The sequence below is a fragment of the Pinus tabuliformis genome, chromosome 4_1, assembly GCF_031772625.1.
Source record: "Pinus tabuliformis cultivar Carrire ecotype Pingquan chromosome 4_1, CPIR1, whole genome shotgun sequence".
Lineage (NCBI taxonomy): Eukaryota > Viridiplantae > Streptophyta > Pinopsida > Pinales > Pinaceae > Pinus > Pinus tabuliformis.
This window is the reverse complement of record NC_142303.1, coordinates 611,728,918-611,736,049: the sequence shown is the minus strand read 5'-3', so window position 1 is coordinate 611,736,049 and position 7,132 is coordinate 611,728,918.

Genomic DNA, 7,132 nt, shown 5'->3' with positions numbered 1-7,132 from the left:
CATTAAAAAATAAACCTAGCAATGAGAAATGTTACTGCAGGGTTGAAGCTCGTTAAAAAATAAACCCGCCACTGAGCATAGTTTCCAAAGATTCAAGCTCATTAAAAAATGAATCCACCCTCTGTAAATAACCTTTATGATTGCATTGCTATCAGCCGTTTGAGCCTTGGTCGTGTTCTTACCGTCACCTCACTCTTTTAGCTTATCATACGCCTCCACTTGATTGTTTACCCTTTTGAGTAACAGCTGTGACGAGTGATTCTATTAGCCACCCTCATTACACTGCCATGTTTGGGAAGTTCCAAATTTACCTGGAACTAGTTGCTACCCCGATACATCACTCGTTCCTAAAAAAACGAGTCTCTTTTAAGCTCTTTTTAGACTCGTAAAATATGAAAAGATTGCTGAGCTACTGGCCTTTCCAGCTCATTAAAGTAAAGGGAAGTGCCATCCCTCCTCTATATTTTAATCTTTTTGGACCTGAGGGATCATTACAAAAAAAGATCGAGCACTTGTCTTGGTCAGCTCGCTAAAACTATCGAAAAGTCATCCCTTTCGTATTATTTTATACTTTTTCGAACTTAAGGGATTATACCACGAAAAAGGACTACTGGAGTTTCCTTTCTGTCTCTTTTCAAACTCTCTAAACATGAAAAGGACTGAGTTGTCTTTGTTGTTAAACTCGTTAAAACAATAGCGACAAACTTGTCTACCTAGACAAGAGTGAGTTTCACTGTCACTAGACTTGCTAAAATAGAGCGACAGGTTTCCTCGAAGGGAAAATTATAGAACAAGCATATGTTATCCTCCTTAAGCTTGACAAAAATAAAGAGGTACTGGTCAGCAATGACTGGGGAAAAAGGGAAGAAAACTTGAAGAACTTCATTGGTAGCAGGTTGCTCTTGAACATGAAACTTTCACTCCATCACCATGATTGAGTCGGGTTGGGTTATTCCGTTCACCATCACCATTGGTACTCTGTACTATCCATGGGGTTAACGCTACCGATCCATCACAGTGTCACCGATATGTTCAAGAGAAGTCACTCAGAGAATTCACCAACCCAGCTAACGCCTCATCCACTGCAATACCTTCACGCTCCATTTTTTATGACCGCCACCCTGAACCTTGTATCATCAGATTGTTTTCACCTCCAGAAAATCATTTGCTTCATTTCGTGTCACAGATGTGGGATTCATTAAGGCCCTCCTACAATAGGTCACTTCTTGTGGACATGAGCTCATTATCCAAGAAGTTGACTTAGGAACAACCCTTTCAGTACTTTGAAGTGTGCATGCCTCAATGGCAAGTTTCTCACTTCCGGAGACAGGTTTACATCAATGGCCTTCGACCGAAAGATTTTGTGTGGTGTTCGACATCAAGTCCTATATTCACATCACATGAATTTTACTGTAGTACCTTGAGGGTCATTATCATTATCGGTGATTCCTCTCGCACCTGTTAACAACTTACATCATTGGCTAGTAATCAGGTGATGTCTTTCCATGTTTGACTTCAAGACATCTTTTCACATGGATCGACTTATACATCGGGCGAAGATTGGACGAGTTTGAAGACCCGGGATCTAGTTTCATTCATCCAGGCTGCAATATATTCAGGAAAATAAAGACATCAAATGTACTCCATAGCTGCACAGATGATCATCCAAGCTAAGGGATGATGGCTCTACCAGAATCATCAGTCTACCACACAGACGATTTTCTGTCCTATGTACATGAAAATGATTTTACAGAGTTGAGCATGGGAATGCCCACCTCAGCTAGATCATGAAAATAATATGAAGATAATGTATTGTATTGTATTTTATACAGGTCACCTTCCAGTTCGAAAAACCTCAGATCCTCATGATAAATAATTTCACCCGACATCAGAAGATTTACGACCTCATGCTTTAGGGGGCAACTGTTATAGACATATTTTGGCACTGCAAACCCAATCACATATGTCGATAAAACAAGGACTCTCAAACCCCTAAAAGTGTTGTTTCACACCTTAAAAGATCAAGGTTAACTGATTACATCATTTCCCAGAAGTTCTCCCTGAAAAACTACTAAGAACTGGTCAAAACTGAACCATACAGACTGCTCCATGTTGAGGGTGTGATGCATCTCACATGTTACACATAAGGGGTGCGATGCATATTGGAAATCCCTTCTGTAGGGTGTTATGAGCGAGAACAGATAAATGGTAGAGGCAGTTTTCTAGGTGGAAACTCAGAGAATCTTCTAGAAACTGCTCATATGACACTTGCCTATCTGAATTCGCCCAGGGATGAGTAAGATATCATACAATCTCCAAGTGGAACCAAGAACTATCAGTGAAGTGACACTAATCAAAACCCAGAAGTGACTCACCTCTCTACAAATATCTATAAATGGATCCCTCGTCCCAGAGATCCAGAGGCTGGAATTTTGTAATTTGTAAGGAAGTGTTGTCGGTTTCTCTTTGAGATTTTGTATTGTTGGGTGATCTTGCTTTTCATGAGGTGAAGAGGGCTTTCATGCTAGGGGGATGATGCTCGATCAAACAGCTGGGTTGTAATCCTCTCTTCTACTTATACTATCAATAAAGTGATTTGAGTTTTCCTCCATATACTTGTGTACTTGTAAATCTTGTATTTGTGAATGCAATTGTATGGTTAATGTGCATCTGATTCTACATTGTTTATGGTATTATAGATCTCTATGCTTTGATGGTATTTTGCTGCTTTGCCTCTACAGGTGTTCTTTGAAGTAGGACAAGTGAGAAAGGAGTGGTGAAGCTCTATCAAAGGAGAGAGGAAACAAGCAAGGAGCCAAGCAAAAGACTGAGGTTGGTGCTCTCTACTTCTCTCTTATGTATCATCCATAAAGGAAAACACAAGTTTCTTTGAATTGTTTGTTTCTAAGATAGCTACCTGTCTTAGTGGGACTAGTAGATCAAATAGCGACACTAGTTTTCCCAGAAACAAGAAGTGGGATTGAAACTAGTGAAATGAATCACATAGCATCAATCATCACTTCTGGGGCTTGCACCTGGTAACCAGGACTTCTCGGGAGGTCACCCATCCCAGATCGCCATCGGCTTAAGGGCACTTAACTGTGGATTTTTCCCCACAATCAAGGCTGCTTAGCTTGCTACCCCATTTGCAAAACCTTAGCAAGTATTGTGCCTCATGAACCATTCAAGTAGAGTTCCCTTCACTCTTTTGAATTTAAGTATTGAGGGTTTTTCATAGTGCATTATATTAGATATCATTTTTGGGATTCAACAACATTAAGTAAGTCATTCATCTATGACCATATCCATGAGAAGTAGTCGTAACTGAATAATTTCTCGTGATTTTTGAATAGTTCACTTAGCACTCATTGCGTCAGGTGATGCTCATAGGGTTGAAGAAGTGGGATTGAAACTAGTGAAATGAATCACATAGCATCAATCATCACTTCCTAGGCTTGCACCTGATAACCAAGACTTCTTGGGAGGTCACCCATCCGAGATCGCCTCTGGCTCAAGCACGCTTAACTGTGGATTTTTCCTGACAATAAAGCCCACTTAGCTTGCTACCCCATTTGAAAAACCTTAGCAAGTATTGTGCCTCATGAACCATTTAAGTAGATTTCCCTTCACTCTTTTGAATTTAAGTATTCAAGGGTTTTCACAATGCATTATATTAGATATCATTTTTTGGATTCAACAACGTTAAGTAAGTCATTCATCTATGGCCATTTCCATGAGAGGTAGTCATAACTAAATGATTCCTCATGACTTTTGAATAGTTCACTTAGCACTCATTACATTGGGTGATGCTCACAGGGGTGAAGAATTGGGATTGAAACTAGTGAAATGAATCACACAGCACGTCAATCATCACTTCCGGTGCTTGCACCAGGTAACCAAGACTTCCTGGGAGGTCACCCATCCCATATCGCCTCTCGCTAAAGCGCGCTTAACTATGGATTTTTCCCCACAATCAAGCCCACTTATCTTACTACCCCATTTGAAAAGCCATAGAAAGTATTGTGCCTCATGAACCATTCAAGTAGAGTTCCCTTCACTCTTTTGAAATTAAGTATTGAGGGGTTTTCGTAGTGCATTATATTAGATATCATTTTTGGGATTCAACAAAGTTAAGTAAGTCATTCATCTATGACCATTTCCATGAGAGGTAGTCATAACTGAATAACTTCTCATGATTTTTGAATAGCTCACTTAGCACTCATTGCATCGAATGATCCTCATAGGGGCGAAGAAGTGGGATTGAAACTAGTGAAATGAATCACATAGTGTCAATCATCACTTCCGGGGCTTGCACCCGATAACCAGGACTTCCTGGGAGGTCACCCATCCCAAATCACTTCTGGCTCAAGTGCACTTAACTGTGGATTTTCCCCACAATCGAGCCCACTTAGCTTGCTACCCCATTTGCAAAACCTTAGCAAGTATTGTGCCTCATGAACCATTCAAGTAGAGTTCCCTTCACTCTTTTGAATTTAAGTATTAAGGGGTTTTCGCAGTGCATTATATTAGATATCATTTTTGGGACTCAACAGCGTTAAGTAAGTCATTCATCTATGACCATTTCCATGAGAGGTAGTCGTAACTAAATGATTTCTCATGATTTTTGAATAGCTCAATTAGCACTCATTTCATCGGGTGATGCTCACAGGGGTGAAGAAGTGGGATTGAAACTAGTGAAATGAATCACATGGCGTCAATCATCACTTATGGGGCTTGCATCCGGTAACCAGGACTTCTTGGGAGGTCACTCATCCTAGATCGCCTCTGGCTCAAGCGCGCTTAACTATGGATTTTTCCCCACAATCAATCCCACTTATCTTGCTACCCTATTTGCAAAACCTTAGCAAGTATTGTGCCTAATGAACCATTCATGTAGAGTTCCCTTCACTCTTTTGAATTTAAGTATTGAGGGGTTTTCGTAGTGCATTATATTAGATATCATTTTTGGGATTCAAGTGCGTTAAGTAATTCATTCATCTATGACCATTTCCATGAGAGGTAGTTGTAACTGACTAATTTCTCATGATTTGTGAATAGTTCACTTAGCACTCATTGCATTGGGTGATGCTCACAAGGGTGAAGAAGTGGGATTGAAACTAGTGAAATGAATCACATAGCTTCAACCATCACTTCCCGGGCTTGCACCTGGTAACTAGGACTTCCTGAGAGATCACCCATCCTAGATCGCCTCCAGCTCAAGCGTGCTTAACTATGGAATTTCCCCACAATGAAGCCCACTTAGCTTGCTACACCATTTGCAAAACCTTAGCAAGTGTTGTGCATCATGAACCATTCAAGTAGAGTTCCCTTCACTCTTTTGAATTTAAGTATTGAGGGGTTTTCGCATTGGATTATATTAGATATCATTTTTGGGATTCAACAATGTTAAGTAAGTCATTCATCTATGACCATTTCCATGAGAGGTAGTCGTAACTGAATAATTTCTCATGATTCTTGAATAGTTCACTTAGCACCCATGCATCGGGTGATGCTCACAAGGCTGAATAAGTGTGATTGAAACTAGTGAAATGAATCACATAGTGTCAATCATCACTTTCGGGGATTGCACCCAGTAACCTGGACTTCCAGGGAGGTCACCAATCCCAGATCGCCTCTGGCTTAAGTGCACGTAACTGTGGATTTTTCCCCAAAATCAAGCCCACTTAGCCTTCTACCCTATTTGCAAAACCTTAGCAAGTATTGTGCCTCATGAACCATTCAAGTAGAGTTCCCTTCACTCTTTTGAACTTAAGTATTGAGGGGTTTTCGCAGTGCATTATAATAGATATCATTTTTGGGATTCAGCTGTGTTAAGTAAGTCATTCATCTATGACCATTTCCATGAGAGGTAGTCGTAACTAACTAATTCTCATGATTTTTGAATAGTTCACTTAACACTCATTGCATCGGGTGATGATCACAGGGGTGAAGAAGTGGGATTGAAACTAGTGAAATGAATCACATAGCGCCAATCCTCACTTCCAGGGCTTGCACCCGATAACCAGGACTTCCTGGGAGTTCACCCTTCCCAGATCGCCTTTGGCTCAAGCGTGCTTAACTATGGAGTTTTCCCCACAATCAAGCCCACTTAGCTTGCTACCCCATTTGAAAAACCTTAGCAAGTATTGTGCCTCATGAACCATTCAAGTAGAGTTCTCTTTACTCTTTTGAATTTAAGTGTTGAGGGGTTTTCGTAGTGCATTATATTAGATATCATTTTTGGGATTCAAGTGCGTTAAGTAAGTCATTCATCTATGACCATTTCCATGAGAGGTAGTCGTAACTGAATAATTTCTCATGATTTTTGAATAGTTCACTTAGCATTCATTGCATCGAGTGATGCTCACAGGGGTGAAGAAGTGGGATTGAAACTAGTGAAATGAATCACATAGCATCAAATCATCAATTCTGGGGCTTGCACATGGTAACCAGGACTTCCCAAGAGGTCACCCATCCCAGATCGCCTTTGTCTCAAGCGTACTTAACTGTGGAGTTTTCCCCACATTCAAGCCCACTTAGCTTGCTAGCACCAGGTAACTAGGACTTCCTCAGAGGTCACCCATCCCAGATCATCTCTAGCTCAAGCACGCTTAACTGTGGAGTTTTCCCCACAATCAAGCCCACTTAGCTTGCTACCCCATTTGCAAAAACCTTAACAAGTATTGTGCCTCATGAACCATTCAAGTAGAGTTCCCTTCACTCTTTTTAATTTAATTATTGATGGGTTTTTGCAGTGAATTATATTAGATATCATTTTTGGGATTCAAGTGCGTTAAGTAAGTCATTCATCTATGACCATTTCCATGAGAGGTAGTCGTAACTAACTAATTTCTCATGATTTTTGAATAGTTCACTTAGAACTCATTGCAATGGGTGATGCTCACAGCGGTGAAGAAGTGGTTTTGAAACTAATGAAATGAATCACATAGGGTCAATCATCACTTTCGAGGCTTGCACCCGGTAACCAGGACTTCTCGAGAGGTCACCCATCCTAGATCGCCTCTGGCTCAAGCGTGCTTAACTGTGGAGTTTTCCCCACAATCAAGCCCACTTAGCTTGCTAGCACCCAGTAACCAGGACTTCCCGAGAGGTCACCCATCCCAGATCACCT